General features: G+C 42.6%; 1 protein-coding gene across 6 annotated transcripts in view; it reads right to left on the bottom strand.

Moving 5' to 3' along the window:
• The window catches only part of Mgat5 (alpha-1,6-mannosylglycoprotein 6-beta-N-acetylglucosaminyltransferase), a 325,975-nt gene that overhangs the window by 238,651 nt on the left and 66,422 nt on the right, over nucleotides 1-20,902 (bottom strand). For 4 of the 6 annotated variants that reach the window (XM_027954040.2, XM_071619288.1, XM_071619290.1 and 1 more), the window contains exon 2: nucleotides 19,522-19,727. The gene's annotated coding sequence lies outside the window, so the exon portion shown is untranslated. Of the gene's footprint in view, nucleotides 1-19,521; nucleotides 19,732-20,902 lie in introns of all 6 variants that reach the window. The other 2 variants (XM_071619287.1, XM_071619289.1) reach the window with 2 other exon arrangements.

Genomic DNA, 20,902 nt, shown 5'->3' with positions numbered 1-20,902 from the left:
TCTGTGGTAGAGTACTCCGAGGTTCAATCTCTAGTACCAAAGGGGAAAAAGAAAAAAAATGAGCGCCGTCTCGGGGCAGCAACCATCTGTTTTAAACTTTGGGGTATCATCATACGGCTGGCCACACATCTTCAGAAACCCTAATCTGAAGATTTAAACATGAAAGTCTAACTGGCTCAGGTCATTGGAGGAGGAAAGTACATATGCATGGACAAGTTAGGCTTTCCAGAGAGAAGACTTTTAAGTTCTAGGAATGAAACCTGAGATATGGCACATGCTAGGCAAACGTTCTACCACGGAGCTACACCCTCAGCCCTGTACTACTGTCAAATAATGGCCCTTTGTGGCAAGCCAAATAATGACCTCCTAAAGATGTCCCTATTTTAATCCCAACATATGAGTATGTTACCTCGAGGGGCAAAGAAGAATAAGGATGCAGGTGGAATTAAGGTAACCTGATCAGCTGACCTTAAGAGTTATCCTGGATTATCCAGGTGGGTTCTTTATAAGGTCCTTAAATACAAAAGAGGGGGGGGCAGAAGAGTTAATATCTAAAAAGGGCCAGGTAAGACTAGCTTGCAAAGGAAAGGGGCAGTGAGTCAGAGAACATGGGCAGCCTCTAGAAGCTGAAGAAGCAAGAGAATGGATTCTTCCTTAGAGCCTCTAGGAAGGAAAACAGCCCTGCTTGATGGGCCATGTGAGACTCTGGATTGGTTCCCTGAAGCTCCTGTAACTAATTGCCATTAATGTAGTGACTGAACACAACAGCAATACTTTCTTACCGTTTCACAGTCTGCAAGTCTAAAGTCAGTACCCCACTAGGGGGAAGTCAAGGTATTGGTAGGGCAGTGCTACCTCCCAGGGATCTAAGGGACAATCCATTACCTGGTCTCATCTAGCTGCTCATGGCAGCCTACATTCTATGGCTTAAGGCCACATCACTCCAATTTCTATATCCATAGTCACTTGACTTCTCAGTCATCTTCATCTATCTTTCCATTAGAAAGGTATTTGTGATGACATATGGGGCCCATGTTAATAACCCAAAATAATCTCCCCATTTTAAGATGATTAACTTAATCACATCTGCAAAGATCCCTTTTCCACGTAGGGTTAACATTGGCAGGTTCTAGGGGTTAGGTCTTGGTATCTCTAGAGAACATTATTCAACATAATACAGTACTATTTCACATTTCTAACCTACAGAGTTAGTGGCTTAAAACAAATGTATTGTCATTCAGCTAAGTGTGATCATTTGTTACAGCAGCTATAGGAAACTAATACACACCCTATTTCCCAAGTGTGTGCTTTAGATGAAGCAAAGGCCTAATGAAAGGATGGAGCTAGTTCATTCTTCTATTCACATCAATATCCTGAGGATCCTCTGAATCTAAAGGAGGCTCTCACTGCAAATGTATACAACAACTCTGGGAAGCAGTATGGAGATTCCTCAGAAAACTTGGAATAGAGCCACCCAGTTATCCCAAAGGGCTTAAAATCAGAATATTATAGTGATGTAGCCACATCAAGTTTAAAGAAGATCAATTCACAATAGCAAAACTATGGAACCAACCTAGTGCCCTTCAACAAATAAACGGATAGAGAAAATGTGGTGTATATATACATAATGGAATATTACTCAGCCATAAAGAACAATGAAATTATGGTATTTGCTGGTAAATGGATGGAACTGGGGACTATCAAGTTAAGTGAAATAAGCCAGTCCCAAAAAAATCAAAGGCCAAATGTTCTCTCTGATATGTGGATGCTAATACACAAGGGGGCAGGAGAGAAAAAGTTCATTGGATTAGACAAAGAGGAATGAAGGGAAGAGAGAGGGATGGGAATAGAATGAACTAGACATAACTTTCTTATGTTCATGTATGAATACACGACCAGTGTAATTCAATGTCACATACAACCATAAGAACGGGAAGTTATACCCCATGTATATATAAAATGTCAAAATTATATTGACACTCTACTGTCAGGTATAACTAAAAAAAAAATGAAAATAAAAAAATATTAAAAATAAAAGGGCCCGTCTTCCCCCACTGGAATGCCTGACATAACAGAATGCTAAGATTCAGTAGGACTTGGCCATCAGAGGCTACAAAATTCAACTTTCTGTCTTTATCCTCACCACTCACAAGATTCTTTTTAAACTGTTGGGTAATTCAGAAGTCAGAGCTGAGGAACACAAAGGGACTGACATTCTTTTCGGAGAATTTCTCTTAATAATAATGAGTACCCTCCATCCACAAAGGTCAAAGAGCTTTGCTCACAAAGTCAGTAATCCCAAGCACAAATACAAGACAATGGAGGAATTTAGGGACCTCACTCAATTAAGAACACCCTCTTGAGGTAGCTTTTCCAGCATGCCAGAGGAAGAACATACACTTTTAAGCGCCTATCAATCACTATTCTTTCTCAGGGCCTGCTATGCTGGCTCTCTGTCACCCCTGTAGGGATTGCTATTTATAGAAGTGTTCTTTATCAATGATCTGCCTAGGACACTGCAGCAATTCCTGGGCTGACTTCTAACACAGAGCTCACCAGGTTGCGGCACACCTGGGCTCTGTCCTGGGATATCGCCACTACCTGTATTCTCTTCCTTAGAGAGCACACCCTGCCCCATGACCTCAAACACCACCTACTTGCAAAGGCTCTCAAATTCCTATATCTAGCCTGACCCCTCATGTGGATGAGGGGTCCGCGTTCATCAGCCTCACTTGAACGTGTAGTATGGATTCCCAACTCCACAGGCTCAAAACACAGCGAGCTGGTTTAAAGCCAACACTCACAAATGGCATCACCATCCACCCACCTGCTCACAAAAAACCTTAGCCCTCATGAGAACATTCTCTCCATCCCTCCCACACCTCATATCTAATATATCAATATTTAACAGCTCTGCCCCACAAATGAATTCCAAATCTGTTTTTCACCATCTGTACTTCTTCCACCCCAATCAAAGCTACCCTTACCTCGCATCTAGATTACGGTGACAAGTTCCTGTCCTGTTTTTCTGCCTTATTCATCCTTGTCCCCAGCCAGCCTTGAACCTCCACAGGGCTATCCACCATCTTTCTAAAGTGTTGATTAGATGTCACTCCCAGATACAAGTCTATTCAGGGTCGACTCCCAAACTGGACAATGACCCACCCATAGGACCTACACACTGCCCCCACCTCTTTACCTCTCTTCTTACTCTGTTACTAATATGCACACACACTGATCTCTGCCCTCTCCTGTAAGAGGCAAAGGCTTGTTCCTGCCCCAGGGCCTTTGCACTCACTACCCCATCTGCTATGCCTGTTCTTCCTCCTGCTCTATGCATGACAGCACTATCCCCTACCCCAAGCCTCACCTACAATGTTAGGTCATCATCCAGTGCCATTCAGTCATTTTCTTTCTGACTTCCCATCTTCATCATTTTAGAACACTTAGGAACAACTAAAAACCTTAATTGACTGTTGTTGCAGTGTGTGATTTCCTCTCAGCAGAATATGCACTAAAGGCAGGCTCTCATGACATTGGCCTATGCATGACAGCATTATCCCCTACCCCAAGCCTCACCTACAATCTACAGTACATATCAGGAGCTCAATAAATATGCCTGTATACCCATTCACTGAGCGGTTTCACAATCCAAACCAGTCTCCCGTCATCTTGTCCAGTCAGTCTCTAGACTGAAGGGTCAGTGATTTCCTGGTTCCCACAGGAAAGGGACTGAGATCTGGCCCTGGGGTCCTGCACTTCATTCTCATTTCTCGGCTTTCCGAGTGCCCAACTATCCCCTGTCCACGGCGGCTGGCTCCCTTGCCTTCCCTTATACCTTTTATCTGTTGCATCACAGTTCTGGCTTGCAAAAGCCTCCCTTAATTCCGGAGTTAATCATGCCAGGTGCTAACCAACAAATTTTCTTCTGAGTCTCACAATCCAACTTCCTGAAACCTAATCTCACTGGCCCAGGAAGCAGGGAACACAGCACAGAACAAGGGCCCTCAGGCAGAAATTAGAATTTCTCGTAGTGAGAGGAAGAAACTCTCCCCACAAGAGTGAGGCCCACTGTGTCTCCATTCATCCTTCTTAAAAGATGAGTACGTGACTACTTGATCCTCCCAGAGGGTGGGAGGGCTGTGAAGCCCAACAGATGGTGGGAATCACAGGATGCGTAAAATGAGTGTTGGCATGAATGAGAGTGAAGATTGGGAGGGAAAGAACCTCCCCGTAAACAGCACGATTAATTAAGAAAAGTTATGCAGTAAAAGGACAAATCCAATCCTTTTCTAGACATCTGTGCAAAGGCTCACTGCTTTAACAGAATACGTCCTCTTAGCTTAGGTATGATAAGCCCAAGAGTGCCAGGTAGTAAGTACACTGGAGGGTTTTACTCCCATCAGATAAAATCCCCACAACACAACCCACAAAGCAACTCATCTGCAGTTTTCAGATGAAGAAACAGATGTTCAGAGCGGTTCAAGGCTGACTTCTGCGCATGACTACTGGCCCACAAAACATAGAGGTCCACAAGAGTGCTTTCATTTCTTTCAAAATACACACACACACACACACAGAATATAATCTACCCCAGATGCAGTTGTAAAATGAAATTTTTGATTTTTTCTTTTAATGGAAGGGGTCTACAAAACTCAGTCTTGGGCCCTTGAGAGTCATAATGCGTCTCTGAAGAGGTGATGGGATTCGTCCAGGGCCACATGCCATAAAAACCTGCATATGGAGTCCAGATTGGCTCCTGTTCTCTTTCAGAACACGAATCCCCCTCACACCCATATGATATCTCATAAATCTTGGGTAGCTCTAGGGTTTCAGAATGCCCATTTTCTGGGCTTTTAAAAAACACATTTTTTTTAGCTATGGTAGTGGTGCTTGCCTGCAAATCCCAGCTACTTGGGAGGCTGAGGAAAGAGAATCCCAAGTTCAAGGCCAGCCTGGGCAACTTAGGGATACTATGTTCAGAAGAGTAAAATGGTCTGAGGGTGCAATTCAGTGGTAGAGCACTTTCCTAGTATGCACAAGGCTCTTGGTTTGATCCCCAACACACACACACACACACACACATTGTTTAAATACAAGAATCAAAGGTGTTGCTGGGAGTGTGACTCAGTGGTAAAGTGCCTGCCTAGCATGTGTTAAGGTGTGTGGTTGGTTGGATCCCTATCCCTAGCAAAGGAAAAAAAAAAAAAAAAAGAGTCAGTGGTGCCAACAATGTGTCTTACAGATTTTGCAGGACTCACTGAGTATCTGATCACTCTTCCTGCAACAGATCTTTAGCTTCAATGGAAGCTCAACAGTTCTCAAACATTAAAAATAAGCAAGCAATGCTAGGTGCAGTAATTCCAGCTACTGTGGAAGCTGAGACAGGAGAATGGCAAGTTTGAGGTCAGCCTGGGCAATTTAGTGAGACCCTACCTCAAAATAAAAATTTAAAAAGGGCTAAGGATGTACTTCAGTGACAGAGCACTTCCCTAGTAAGCCAAAGCCTCAAGACCCATCCCCATTACTGTGTAAAACTACATACATAAATAAAGAGCAAGCTCTGGGTCCTATGATCACAGTTTCAAACAGCATTCCCCAAAGCTTGTCCCTGGACCCTTCTGCAGCACTGGAATGACCTGGGATGCTCCTTAAATATGCAGATTTCAGAGACCAGCCTCAGACCAGCTGAGTCTCCAGGAATAGGACCCAGAAATCTGCAACAGAAAGAAGCATCCTCCAGGGGACTGAGACCCGCTGTGAAGACTTATTTGCACCTATGGGAATGGAACTACTTTCTGCATAGTTTGTACATATTTAAATTTCCCAAAATTAAACTATCAAATATAATGAGCTAAGAACACACTTTGTTTTGTTCTGAACTTTACCACAAGCGATTAACTATTAAACAAAACACACAAACAAACAAAAAAACCCTACCACCGAAGATAAAGCAACCCCTTGAGTCACCAAATCAACCCTATAAGGAGTTGCTACATTTCTAGGTGATTTAGCCAATCGGTACAAGAGTTTTTGACTGCTTCCTTTTGTCTTCATAATATACTTGGTTCTGTGTCTTTAGGTAATGAAATACCTATTTGATTATATATTACTTTCCTTTTATTTCATTTAGAGTTATTACTTTTTTTTTTTTTAATTTTGTGTCCTTGGGTCACATTATGTGTGACTTGTATATAGGATGGTAAAGAGAACAAATTACAGAATAATTGCTGTAAAAGGAGATGATGGGCCTCGTAGTGTTAAAATTGACTCTCAAATATCCTGGCTAAAATATACTCTTGAGACATTGCTTATCTCATGAGGAGGTGTGATCTACAAGGACCTTCCCACCATACACGCACACGTGCATGCACACAGGTGCAGGTATGGGTGCCCACACAGGTGCAGCACTCCCACCTGGGCCCTGGGTGGTGTCTGAGTCCATCTGGGCTGCTGTAACAAAATAACTTAGACTGTTAATGTAAAAGCCCTGGAAATCTATTATTTCCAGTTCTGGAGACTGCAAAGGCCAACATCAAGGCACTAGCAGATCTGGTGCATACAGAGGGCTGTTCTCCGTCCCATCAGCGGCATCTTCTCCAGCCGAGTCTTACACAGCACAGCAGAGAAGCACCAGCTCTAGCTCAGGCCTCCTTTCTAAGGGCACCTATTCCAGAGGGCTCCACCCTCATGACTTAGTCACCTCCCCAAAGCGTCGATTCTTTTTTTTTTTTAAACTTTGTTTTGTAGTTGTAGATAGACAGAATGCCTTTATTTTATTTATTTTTGTGTGTTGCTAAGGATGGAACCCAGCGCCTTACATATGCTAGACAAGCGCTCTGTCACTGAGCTACAGCCCTGACCCAAGGCCCTGGCTCTTCATACTGTCACATTGGGGTATTAGTTCTCAATACCTGAACCTGGGACACACGTACTCAGATCATAGTAGCCAGCAGAAAGGGAAGATCTTTCCTTCGCTGCTGAACACAGATTTTTGGATAGTGGTAACTGGGGTAGGAGGCAAGGCCAGGAGATGGGAAAGTAGAGGAACTCCCAGACAGATGTGAATTACTGGTAAACTCAAGGTGTAAGTAGTTTCAAGGGCATTCAATAATAACCACGATCCTGGTATGAAAGGCATTGCACGTATTCATTAGTATGAGCTCTCTATTAAATAAGAAATTGCAGAAAGAAAAATAAATTTAGTGACCATGCCAAACACTGGTGGCATACACTACTGGGAGCCAGCCGCACATCAGCACAGAGCCCTCCAAGCCTGACAGCTTATCAGCAACCTGGGGAGGGGCAGGTAATTACTGTTCTTATAAAAAAAGAAAAGAAAATATTTTTTTAAAGCAGCACTTAGCATGGGGAGTATGGCCTTCTGAGCAGCATGTCAGGGCTGATAAAGATATGGGTGCCTGGCGGCCACCAAGGCCACCTCCAGCCACCAGACTGCATTCTCATTAGCATTGTGCAACTGTTACCTCACTTGAGGATAACACCCTCCTGGGGGATCTGACAAGCACGGGTCACCCTGAAGGCAAAAGGAGAAAAGGCTCTGCAGACAAATCAGAAAACCTGTTCCACCCTGTCTGGAGCTGTCCTAGGGTGACCTGACACCACGAAAAATGCAGACTTTGGAGGGGCCTCTGTCACTGCCAAGGGGGCACCTGACAGCTCAACCCTATCCCAGTCCTCCACAGCATTTCAGTTTTTGTTTTGTTTTATTTCCATCTGCTGGCTCCCCAATGTAAAAGAATGTAGAAAGAAGGAGGCTTTTCAAATAGAAGGGAAAGAGGAAAATAATCTGCTTATTAGAGCCAAAGTCTAAGAGAGGATTATAATATTCCACCCCAACCCCACCAGCTCCCAGAGAGCTGTGTTCTCAGAAGACATTTTTTTGTGTATTCCCACTGACATTATTTTACATTATCATTTAATACATGATTGTATATACTGGCTCACAGGTCAATTTACCTCAACTAGACCAAAGAAGCCCATAGAGCCCAAAGACCACATACTCTCCGTTTTTTAGCAAATAGCCCTAGGAGCAAAATCAAGCACCTGGGGTGGTGGGGAGGGCATTAACAGAGGTAGCCAAGTTCATTAAAACAAGATCATAAGCTCCCCAACATGGAAATACAAACCCACTTTTGTGTGCATGTGTTGAAAATCAAAAGTGCCTTTTACCCACGTGCAGTGGCACCCACTCATAATCCCACTGACTTGGGAGACTGAGACAGGAGGATTTCAAGTTCAACACCAGCCTGGGCAACTTAGCAAGGCCCTCCTAAGCAACTTAGCAAGAAACCGACTCAAAATAAAATATAGATAGATAGATAGATAGATAGATAGATAGATAAACAGATAGATAGATATAGATATAGATATAAAGGGCTGGGGCATAATTTAGTGCCAAAGTGCTGCTGGGTTCAATCCCCAGTATCAAAAAAGAAAAGTGTGTGGGGGAGGGGGACCCTTTTAGAGAATCCAGGCACTGTACAGAACTCAAAGTCCAGAAGTGTGCATTTTATTATGCTACATAAAAACGACCTTTAAGTCTTTTTGAACCCTGGTAATGATTTACAAGAGCAGAGGAGATTATAGAAAACTCTAGGCACAGCCCTAAATGGGAAAGAAAAAGGGAGAGGGAAGGACAGACAGAGGGTCAGAGTCCTGGGCATAAGAACAATAATTTGCTCCAGGTATGCCTCACTCAATCTTCATTTCCACCCATCACACCAGCAAGGATTAAGAAGAGACACTCAGCAATAGTAACACAGGGACAGACAGTGCAGGGACCTTCCTTCCATCCCACCATCACCAGTCAGGATAATCCTGCATACAGCTTCTGTCCTGGCAGACAGAAGTCTTGACCCTGTGGGATCCATCTATGCAGGCGCTGAAGACTGAAGTTGGGAGGACATGTCATTTCTAAGCAGAAAATACGATTTACAGCCTAGCACTTAGAGCTCTGATGTCCACCTACCAGTAGGTCACTCCGAATACTGTCACTGGAAACGTGAGGCCGTTTACACAGCCTGACTAGGCTTTCTCTGTATTCTAGCAATTCCCCGGCACGCTGCAGGGACAGTCACAATTTCTGACACTGGCCAAGTATAGCTGTCATGATCTGACCTTCGGCTTCACCCGCCTCACCCCATGCTTCCTCCTGCGCCTGGCCAGTCCTTTCCACTGCTGTCCCCTCATTCCCAAGTCACAACCCATGTGCATGCAGGAGGCCAGGCTATGCCCCATGGACATAGGAGCCCTCATTTCCTTCACAGCCCAACAACTGTCTGAATCTATCTTGCTCGTTTTGTTTAACAGAACAGAAACTCCGTGAAGACAGAGAACTCATCCGTTTTATCCAGTACATCCTTGGTGATTACAACAGGGACTAGAGCACAGTACCGCTCATTGTTTCTTGAATAAATAAATAGAGAAAAGCTAATGCTAAAAGAGTTTATGTTCGAAGACACTAACCCTGCCCTAAATCGGGTTTATCTGATCTCACTTGGTGGGTGGAGGTCACTTGGAGGCTGAATAGAGAAAAGAAAAAGAGACCAGTAGGGCCACTGACTGGCAATAACTACCATTATCCAGGAGGAACAGCTGTGTCCCTGTGAACAGTGTCACTGCAGAGACAAGAGAAATTTCTTATTAGAACACACAAAGGAAGGGAAATATCAAGAGAGCTCTAGACAGCCCTGTCAGAAACCTTTGGGTTCAAGGCCACTTTCCCTGGACAGAAAAGCTGGTTAAGTCTTAAGCATGGATATTACATTGTCCTTGTCAAGGTCAGCCAGTCACATATTTCTAGAATACTTTCCCAAAGTTATGACTTTCTCAGCCTTTATGGGGGAAGAGAGGGAAACATCTAAGACAGTCATTAAGTGCCCAAATAGTTCTTTGCAGATAATAAAGTTTTCTAAGTCCTTAATCAAAAAAAAGTTGGCCTGAGAAAGAAAAACGAGTCCTCGAAATGTACTTCTAATTAACGGTTGCAAGACTCCCGTTGTTCATGGCTGGCATTTTTGTTGGACCATGGAAGCTCCTCTTGGGCAGCTGCATTTCATTTCGACCATCTGCACCACCTCCATACACACAGCATCCAGTTGGTAACCAATGGATACCTGCATCCCTCACACACCAGCAGAACTGAAGAGCAACAATGGATACTAGCCAGTGGGCAGAGGCATTTCCAAGCAGAGGATTTTTAGAGAATCTCACCCAAATCCAAGTCTCAAATAATAAAAGAAGAAAAGGCAAAGGATTTGGGGTGAACCCTAAAAAGAAGATTATCAACAGAGAAACAAAACCACAAACTGAGTATTAGAACGATCAGTTCAGGAAAGTTGCCTAATGTTGACATCATAGGTGGCAAACAGGGCAAAACTCATTGCTTCTCTAAACAGGGATTTAATGCTCCATCCCCATAATCAATGGCAGAACAAGGTAAAACTATTGTTTTTAGGGGGAAAAAAAAAAGCAAGTTAGCAAAATGTAGTTACAGCCATCCCTAAAACACCAGTCCCCACCAGAGAACTTACCAACAGTCTATAGGTGGCATAAAAAGGAGAGCAGCTTCCAGTTACCGAGCAGTCACAAAGCTTTTACTACTCTGACCTGACTCCCTCCAAGGTCCCAGTCCAGGAGCTCTTATCTCCTGGGCCGTGCGTGCTTCTGAGTCATATCAGTTCACAGAAAACACACTGGCCTCTTACAAGGGGTGCAAGTGGCAAAGGAAAATGTGCAATCAAGAAAGAAAGGGAAGATAGTACTCTAAAAAAAATTTGGGCAAATTGTACAGAATGGATCTCTCCAAGAAATAGCAGCTTAGCGTAAGAACTCCACAATGGAGTCATGTTTACTTTCAAATCTATCACCCATTTTGGAAGATATGAAAGTATTTAATTTCTCTGAAATGGTTACACATGCAACATTTCCTGGCGTGCTAATTTTTACCTTCTGTTAACCAAAATGTTTTAAGACAACTTAATATGCCACAAGAAAACATTTCAAAGGAGCTGTGGAGCTACACACAAATGCCATTCACTCAGAAAATAAATTTGTGTCTCTAATACTTGCCGAGTGTCAGAAAAAAAGCCCAATACCTAACATTTACAAGTTAAGCTGTCATACAAACCCCCAAATTGAAGAGAAACCATGACTAGGTGGCCAAGTAGTTAGAGGAAGCTGGCAAAGCAGTGGTTCCCAAATCTGGTTCATCTTTTAACCCCAACAGCACCCCATTCGTGGCACCCCTCTGAGTACCTGCCTTTGTTGGTCTGCTATGGTAGATCGCAGGAACCCTCAAATTTAACCTGCCTCTTCTCCAAGGAATTTTGACCAGTAGGCAGGCCTAGAAGCTGCCGTAAGAGGAAAAATGGAAAGTGTGGGTTGACTGTGCTTCACTAACACCAAGGGAACTCCAAGCTGAAGTTGCTTTGTACTGAAATGCCCCAAAGATCTTATTAACTCAGCCACCCTGGATGGGGTCCAGATGGTCCAAGACAGCCAAGCCTCAGATAGAGCACGGCTCCAGAGCAAAAGATGTCATGCAGCCAACTTCCTGGGCATGGCTGTCAGTTGCTTGGTAGTTCTGAAAAATGCTGGTTCAGAATGCTGGCAATCTGCAGAGCTGGGCAGAACTTGAGAGCAAGTGCACATATTCCACAGTGCATGTAAATTGTCTGTGATGGCCAAGTTCACTGAAGGCAGCTAGGGCCAGCAAATCAGGAGAAGTGGACAGAACTTATATAAAATTTATTTCATTGTTCAAGATGAAGAACCCTAAGAATATGGGCTGTGGCTGCCCTTTTGGCTACTCAGGGCTCCAAGAACCTTTTACGTCCAGTTACCAATAGCCTGTATTTCAGTGGATGAGGCCCAAATGGGTTTGTGTTTGTGTTGCTACTGTTCCCCAAAGCCATTCTCTCCTTCTCCCATGGAATGAGGAATTCATCAGAGAAACAGGCTACACAGAATATAAGCATGTCTTGTAGTCAGGTGACAATGGGCTGAAACTATGTCCAATCACACAGGAGAAGAAGAAATATGTGCAACTTTTGGGCCCTCTTCTCTGCCCTTTCACCCTTTTTTCTCCCTCTTCTTAGGCCACACTAAAGAGAAAGATGCCAAGAAGCATGTCAGAGCAATAGTTAGAAGGATCTCGAACCCCTAAACATTTTAGCAGAATGGAAGTGCCATTCTAGCTGACATTAACAGAAAAGAAAACTAATCTCCACTTCATTTATGTCCTTATTGTTTGGGGTTTCTCTTAGATCAGCACAGCCAGCAATCCTAACACAGGCTCTGAACTAACTGGTAAAAAGGGATCTATTCCCGCCTTCTTTTCCTCAGCCAATCACAGGGCAGAATTATCACCTTTCCATTCTGAAGGACAGAAAATTATACCAAGAGACTCAACAATCTCTGCTTAAGCTGGGCAAAATGGTACAGGCCTGTAATCTCAGCAGTTTGGGCAGCTGAGGCAGGAGGATCATAAGTTCAAGGTCAGTCTCAACAACTTAGCAAGGCCCTAAGCAACTCAGGGAGACCCTGTCTTCTAAATAAATATATGTAAGGGCTGGTTGTATGGTTCAGTGGTTAAGCACCCCTGGGTTCAATCCCACATAGTGGGGAAAAAAATTTCTTTTTCTCCTTAATTCCAACCTTCCTATTTTAATTGTTAAACACAAAAAGATGAGCTTTATTTTTATGGCCAAGCAATGACTCAATCCACCTTTCAAGTAAATTTTCAACCAGTCTTCTCAAATAGATTATTTGCAATTTCTGGAACAAGACTAGCAACACCAAACTAATACTTCAATGGTGTTCCTTCTGCATGGAAGGCCTGAGACAGAAGAATCCCTCAACATCATGGTCAAATTCAAATGTAAAAATGTTCCAACTCCTAAGGGCTTGGAACACTCTAGAGAACAAAGGTGGAAAGGGGGAATTGAAGCATATTGTGGTATATATGCCTGTTAACCCAACAGTTCTTAAGAGGTTTTTTGCTGTTATTGTTGTTGTTGTTGTTTGTGGTGCTAGAGCTCAAACCCAAGACCTCATGCATGCTAGGCAATAGCTTTACGATTGAGGGGTGTGTGTGTGTGTATGATACTGAGGATCAAGCCAAGCGACAGTCTACCATTGAGCCATACGCCCAGCCCTTTGTATTTTTTGAAACAGGGTCTTGCTAAATTGCTGAAGCCTTAAACTTGCAATCCTCCTGGTCTTCTGAGTTGCTGCAATTATAGGCATGTGGCCTAGCTCGTCTGTAACATTCTTAATGGCAAGGACTGATTACTCATTTTTGTATCACAGACCCCAACCCCCACCCTAACCATATGAATCTCAGTCCCTGGCACAGTTAAGATTTCAAAAAACATTTGGTGAACTAATAACTAATGAATGAAATTGAATTGTGTTATTTTTTTAGGGGGGTACTGGGGATTGAAACCAGGGATTCTTTATCACTGGGCTACATTCCAAGCCCTAGTTTTTTATTTTGACTCACTAAATTGCTGAAGTTCGCACTAAATTGCTAAGGCTGGCTTCTAACTTGTGATCCTCCTGCCTCAGCCTCTTGGTGGCTGGGAAAATAGATGTGCTCCACTATGTCAGGCTATTAACTTTATCTTAAGGGTCATTTTTGAAGTAGTTGAATATTCAAAGGCAGAGCCTATTAACTTCAAGAAATCTTATAAACCACTTAAACACACATGCTCCTCTTAAACTATTACAACTTAGTCTATTACCATAGGAGAAACAGCCTTTGAGGTATAAAGGTGGTGCTACAGATCCATGACACAAGCTTCATCTATCATTTGTTACAAGCTGCACCTAATGGAAAAACAATTTTGCATCTGCCAGAAAAATAATTAACTAGTTCACCAAGAAATCCGAGTTGTCATATTTTAAATGATCACTTTGCTTTGAAAGCATATCCTACATTGAATAGAATGTTAAACAGACATATTAAACAATATCATAAAAAGCTCCCTTGGATACCATATAGATTTATTTTACCCTTAAGCTCTAAAGACGAAAAACAAACTCTGCACACATACACACACACTGTGTTAGTGTCGGAATACCAGAAGCAACAGCTTACAATCTTTTCAATGATAATGGGAAAAAAATGTTTTTTGTAAATGAAGAATAGGTCCTGGATCACATATCTGGACCTATTCTATGCTCAACCGAAATTTCTACCTCTGGTTATTTGCTTATACGCAGGCACAGGGCCTAAATAAATGTCTATCAAAAAAGTGAAATAAGCAACAATATAGCCAAAAGGAAAATTCAACTCCCCCCGAATCCATGAACATGAGGCTACAGGGGGCCACATCAAATGATAAATTGGGAAAAAGTTATCTTTAAGTCAGTGAGGATTATGTAAACTTTTTACCCTAGAATTCCCCCAATACAGTGGCATACCTGTAGAATTCTTAGGCTCACAGCATTTTAAATGTGAAGGGAGTTTTAAGGCCATTTGTTCCAGATGTTCAGATATATTAACTGACCAGCTGGAGAACTGGTCAGTTTACAGGCACTGCAAAGCTCAGACTCACTGGTCATGCTGGCTTTTGCAGCCCAGTACCCAGGATAAAGTCTACTTCCTACCATAACCATCACAGTTAAATAATAATTGTCAGAAATGAGACCATCCAGCCGTTCAAAACTTTCTCCCAAAATTTACGGACACAAACACCCATGAACATGCAAACACAGCAGGCACCAAACAGAAATCATGCCTACGAAGGCTCCAGGCAAACCTTACTATGGGGTTCACTTGTACTTAATGCGGAAAGAAGGGAGCACAAGAATGTCTTCCAGAGTGAGGCTAAAGGAAACCCATTCTACAAGAAGCTTGGTGAAGGTAACAGAACTACATGGATTACAAACCACATGCTACCTCCCCTTAGGGAGATAAGAACAGGGTATTTATTGGGTCATTTCTTAGATCTTTCTTCCCTCCATAATTTCTAGCATAACTTCTAGCAAATTATACTCCAACTTCAGAGTATAAAAAAAGTAAGAACTGGCTGGGTGTGGTGGTGCGTGCCTATAATCACAGCTACTCAGGAGGTTGAGGCAGGAGGATCCCAAGGTCAAAGTCAACTTGATCAACTTGGGCAATCCCATCTTTAAAAAAAAAAAAAGAAAACAGGGCCTGGAAAGTAGCTCAGTGGTAGACCATGTGGCTAGCAACACATCAGAAGCCCTGGGTTTAATCCCCAGTATGATTAAGAAAAAAAAAAAAAAAAAGAAGAACTGTTATATAGACTAAAATCAAAATATGAAAGGACCTTAGAAAAGATAAATTCTTTTCCCAAACAGAAAATTCATACTTAAAACTTCTTTCAAATTCAAGTGGAAAAATGTAGAAGGATTTTTAAATTTGTGGATGACTAATAAGGAGTCAAGTCTAGCACAGTAGCTGCTAATTCTGATTCAAGTCACCCTCTTGGGTAGGTGAGAGATGAATGATGCTTCAGGAACCCTGAAGAAATCCAAGTGTTTAAAACAACATTCCAAAGGGTGTTTCTGTCCTAGAGGCTAATAACCTCAATTATGCATGATCCCACTGTGTTCTGGGGCACAACTGAGATTGGAGGCCATGAAAATAAAATGTGACCCTCACACCCACTGTTAATATTGCTGGACATCAAGAGCTTGAACAACCCACTCAGCCCACAGACAAGAGACTGTATATTGGTTAAGCATCTCTAATCTCAAAATCTAAAATGTTCCAAAATCTGAAATGCTTTGAATACTGAAGTGATGCAAGAGGAAAATTCCACACCTTACCTCACATGAGGGGTTGCAGCCTAAGAGCAGACACACCGAAAATATTGTATGAAACTACCTTCAGGCATTGTGTATAAGGGGTACATGAAACACAAATGAATTTCATGGGGTCCCAGCCCCAAGATATCTCATTATGCACATGCCAATTTTCCCAAATCTGCAACATTCCTGTTCCAAGCATTTAGAAGAAAAGACACTCCACCTATACTGGTAAACAACACCCAACTTATTTCCAGGAGTGAGGTTCTTGTGGTGGCATGGGCCATCTGAACCACAAAAATACTAGACAGCATGAAATAGAAGCATAAATACACATGGAAGATACTCCACCTAGGCCTTCACCAGTGTACACAGTGAGGGCAGATCTAAAGAACTGGTCTCTGATCTTACCCTTTCTCCAGGAAAGCCTGGTGAGGGATGTGAAACTTCAGAATCTACCCCAAGGGTTGGGGCAGGACTGTACTCTCCCCTCTGTACCCTGAGGTAATTAGGTGTCCTGAGAGAGAGAGAGAGAATACACAGCGACGGGACCAAAACTCTTAGATTCTAAATAGCCCCCCTCATTTATTTCATAGTATGTTCCTTAGTCCACTTTTTCATTGCTGTGACTATAAGACCTGCCCAGAATAACTGAAGAAGAGGAAAAGTTTATTTGGGAGCTCAAGGTTCTAGAGGTCTCAGTCCATAGACAGCAGATTCCATTCCTCAGGTGCAAGAGTGTGGCAGAGGGAAGCAGCTCACATGATGATTAGGAAGCAGAGACACTCCACTCACCAGATACATATAGATACCCCAAAGTCATGTCCCTACCTCCTCTAGCCACACTCTAACTGCCTTCATTTACCACTCAAGACATCCCATCAGGGGATTAATTCACTGATTAGGTTAAAGCTCTCACAACCCAATCATTTCTCCACTTAAATCTTCTTGCATTGTCTCACTCATGAGCTTTTGGGGGACATCTCACATCCAAATCATAATATCATTAATGTAAAAAAAAAAAAATCTGTTGAGTCAAACCTTTATTACTACTGCTGAGTGCAAGGACAGACATCTTATTTTCGAGCCACTGCTGGATTAGTGGATGGACTTAGATGTAACATTCTCTACTACCTGCCTCCTTGTCTCTGCCTAGGATTGCAGCCAGAACAATCAAGAATGCACATGGAACACCATAAAATAAGTGGTGCACTATTTTCTTCTAGCCTTCCTCAAACTACTACCTATCAGCATCCTGCTACATCTAACACAGAGGCAGAGATGGGTTTTCAAGCTATCCTGTGGACAACTCTGAGACAAAATTTACTCTTCTCAGAAACTGGCATAACACAGTTATTTAGGGACACATATTCATAACAACAACAATAAAACAAATCCAACTTATAGACAATTATTCCAAAAAGTGTCACTTCTTTCTCCTTCCTCAAATCAAAAGAGGGAAAGAAAAAAGAAACAAATGCAAATTGCCATTGGCAGAGTTTCACGTTGAAGGTGCACAGAAAGATTCAAGAGCAATTCAAGGTGTTTGTAGCCAAGGCCTGTTCATCAGCCCAGCAGGAGGTGCAACACCATCTGGTGCCCATGTCCAGCGGAAGATGTATTGCTCAGGATCAATTCTGAACAGCAAGCAAGTTTATTTTTACCCTTAGAAAATTTTATGCAGAAAACTACAAGGACATAAATGTCTGCGTTAGGCATGCCAGGGACATTTCACGAGACGGGAAAGTGGGATCCAAAAATGGGATCCAGCAGAAGCTGGCTTTCATCACGACTGATTAAACACTCTCTGTACACCCTGCAGGGCCCCAGTCAGGAAGTCTTACAGAAAGTCTTCCAGAAACCACAAGGACTAAGGCACGTAAGAGAGGAGCCTGTCCTAGAGTTCCCTGAAGCCAGAGTTGGAAGGGCTCCCTGTCATCAGGCTGGGACTCTGTAGAGGGCTCCTGGGGCATGTCCACCACAGCCCAGGTATAAGGCCAGCCCTGGTGGGAGATGAGAGTCCATTCCTGGGTGCTGGAAACCTCTGTAAGACTGTAAGACAGGCGCCTCTGCTGGGTTCTCCCTGGAGGACTGCTGTCTTGGAACCTCAGATACCCAGACAGCATCTTCTTTTTGCAAGTGAAGTTAGTGCCTTTTTTTTTTTTTTCCTCTGACAGAAACATAATACTTGTTCAATGCCAAAATTTGATAAATACTGGAAAAACACAAAGAGATTTTAGAAAGCAGTTATCATTCCACCTCCTGCAGCTATCAACTGGCAAGATTTAGTATGAACAATCTCTCTTCACAGATATGAAATAAGCATCTCCATATACACACACTATTTATCTCCATATATAGGAAAAGATGATGTGTGTGTTACACACAAACATGTCCTTTTGCAGTATATTATTTACACACATATATCACAAAAATATTGCACCTGATTTCTTGCAGCTGCTTTTATATATATGTTTTTTTTTTTTTTTTTTTTTTGGGGGGGGGGTACCAGGGATTGACCTCAAGGGTACTTAACCACTGAGCCACATCCCCAGCCCTCTTTTGTATTTTATTTAGAGACAGGGTCTCAGTGAGTTGCTCAGTGCCTCGCTATTGCTGAGGCTGGCTTTGAACTCACGATCCTCCTGCCTTGGCTTCCCAACAGCAGAGACTACAGGTGTGCACCACCACACCCAGCTCATAATACATTTTGAACACTTTTTCATGATAATATATTATGACCACAGTTGAAAATCTAAGGGGTACTCTATTGCACACACACATATCATGTTTTACTTAAATAACCCCACACTGCTAGTCATTTAGTTTCAGTTTTTCTATCTTATAAAAATGACACAATAAGCTGTATTCCAATTTTACCTTTTGTAACTTAACATATTTCCTTAGAATAAAAGAATACCCGATAAACAAGAATATTTTTAGGCTTCTGGAGTAATAACATTCCTACATTGCTTTCAGAAAAGTTGAACCACTTTAGATTCCCCAATAGCAAGATAAAAGAATACTTAGATACTTCACACTGTCACAGTGTCTGCAATCTACATTTTATTGTTAATTTAAAAAATTATTTCAAATCCGATATTAATAATTAGTACTGCTGAAAAATATATTAACTGTGCACCTACTGTGAACCAGGCATTATTGAGAGTGGCTTATGAGTTTAAAGTAGGACTATCTTCCTAACCCCATCATATGAATAGAGAAACTGAGATGTGATGAGGTGAGGTAATTTCTCCAGCTGGTAAATGGAGCTGCTGGGGTGTAGATCCAGGTCGTCTGATCCAAGAGTCCAGGCTCTTAATAAATGTGTCATACAACCACACAGCAAACCATCTACCTCAATGAAGGATGTCGGTATCAGATTAATGATGAGCAGAGGGATAGCTGGAAATACATCTGGCCAACCACACCTGAACCTTTATTTACATGCTCAGCATCACCATTTGTGGGGTGGTCCCTTAGGCAATGAACAACCTATAACAACAGTGTGCTCCTAACTTCCTGTCAGCTTACTCATCAGAAAGTAACCTGAGTTTATTATTACTCTGGCAAGGAACTATTTCCCACGTCAGACTAATCGCATAAAAAAGTGGATTTTTTCTCCACTTTCTTGTGTTAAAAAAAAAAAAAAAAAAAATGATAGAATCCAGAAATTTCCCCAAAGAACTCCAAGTAAGGACCTGAATAGATACTTACACACCAAAGCTCACAGTAGCACTATCCGCCATATCCAAAAGGTGGGAGAAATCCAAGCGCACATCTAACGATGAGTGGGTAAATAGGATGCAGTAGGAGCCGGGCACGCTGGAGCACACCTGTGGTCCCAGCTACTTGGCAGGTTGAGGAGGGAGGATGGAGTGAGCCCAGGAGTTCGAGGGCAGCCTTGGTGACACAGTGAGGCCCTGTCTCAAAAAACAAACAGAAACCAAGATGCAGTGTTTACATACATAGGAATGTTATTCAAACTTAAAATGAAGAGAATTTCTGACACATTCTGCAACACATATGAAGCTTGAAGAGGCTAGGCCAGGTGAAAGAAGCCAATCGAAAAGGACTCCACTTTGGGGCTGGGGATATAGCTCAGTTGGTAGACTGCTTGATTCACATGCACAAGGCCCTGGGTTCAATCCCCAGCACCACAAAAAAAAAAGAAAAAGAAAGAAAAAAGAGAAGGATTCCACTTACATGAGGGGCCTCGAGTCATCAAATTCACAGAAACCCAAAGTAGAATGACAGTGGCAGGGCTGAGGGGAGGGAGGATAAGAAACTGTGTGACGGGTATGGAGTTTAAGTGTAGGAAGAGGAAAAAGACCTGGAAGTGAACATGGTGACCGATGGTTGCGCAGCAATGTGAAAGGACTTAACACCACCATATATTCGAAAATGGTAAAGTTTATGTTACACATCTTACTACAACTTCACACACACACAAAGACTTAGAAGTGCATGCCTGTGCGTACACACACACACACACACACACAACTTCCTGCAAGCTTATGTATTAAGTTCAGGTACTTCAGCCTCTAAGGCCCTAACCAGATGTTCCTTCCCCCTTCTGGGTAATGCTAGACCACAGAAGTTGGGGATGGAGTGTTGTCAGGGAACGGGGACAACAATATCTTAAAATGAAAATGTCTCTAAAAATACTCAGTTTGTAATTGCAGGGGCCAAACTGTACTGTGAAATTCACCTAAGTGGGCAGCCTAGAGTAGCTCAGAAAGAAAAAGACTCTAAGAGATGGACTACAGAAGCCACACTTGCTACAGACATCAAAGAATAGATGGAATCAAGAACTACTGAGTTTGCAGGGAGAAAAGATCTGACCCCAAGCCTGCAAGAGCACCTGATCTCAGGCCTTCAGTGGGCAAGACTGCAGGATGGAGGAAGCAGAGAGGTCGTCCGTCTATTCCCTAAGGCAGCATTCCATGTCATTCCAGATCTGGAATGCACTTACTGGGAAGGGCACCTCTGGGAGCCAGAAAGATAGCTATGGCCAGCTAGCAACTTCTTGTAATCATACGGCACGGCAAAGAAGTTTCAAAAACACATTTCGAAAGACTCGTGCTCAGAAATGATG

This window comes from Marmota flaviventris, chromosome 11 (assembly GCF_047511675.1).
Source record: "Marmota flaviventris isolate mMarFla1 chromosome 11, mMarFla1.hap1, whole genome shotgun sequence".
NCBI classification, from domain to species: Eukaryota; Metazoa; Chordata; class Mammalia; order Rodentia; family Sciuridae; genus Marmota; species Marmota flaviventris.
This window is presented reverse-complemented; position numbering and strand designations above follow the sequence as displayed.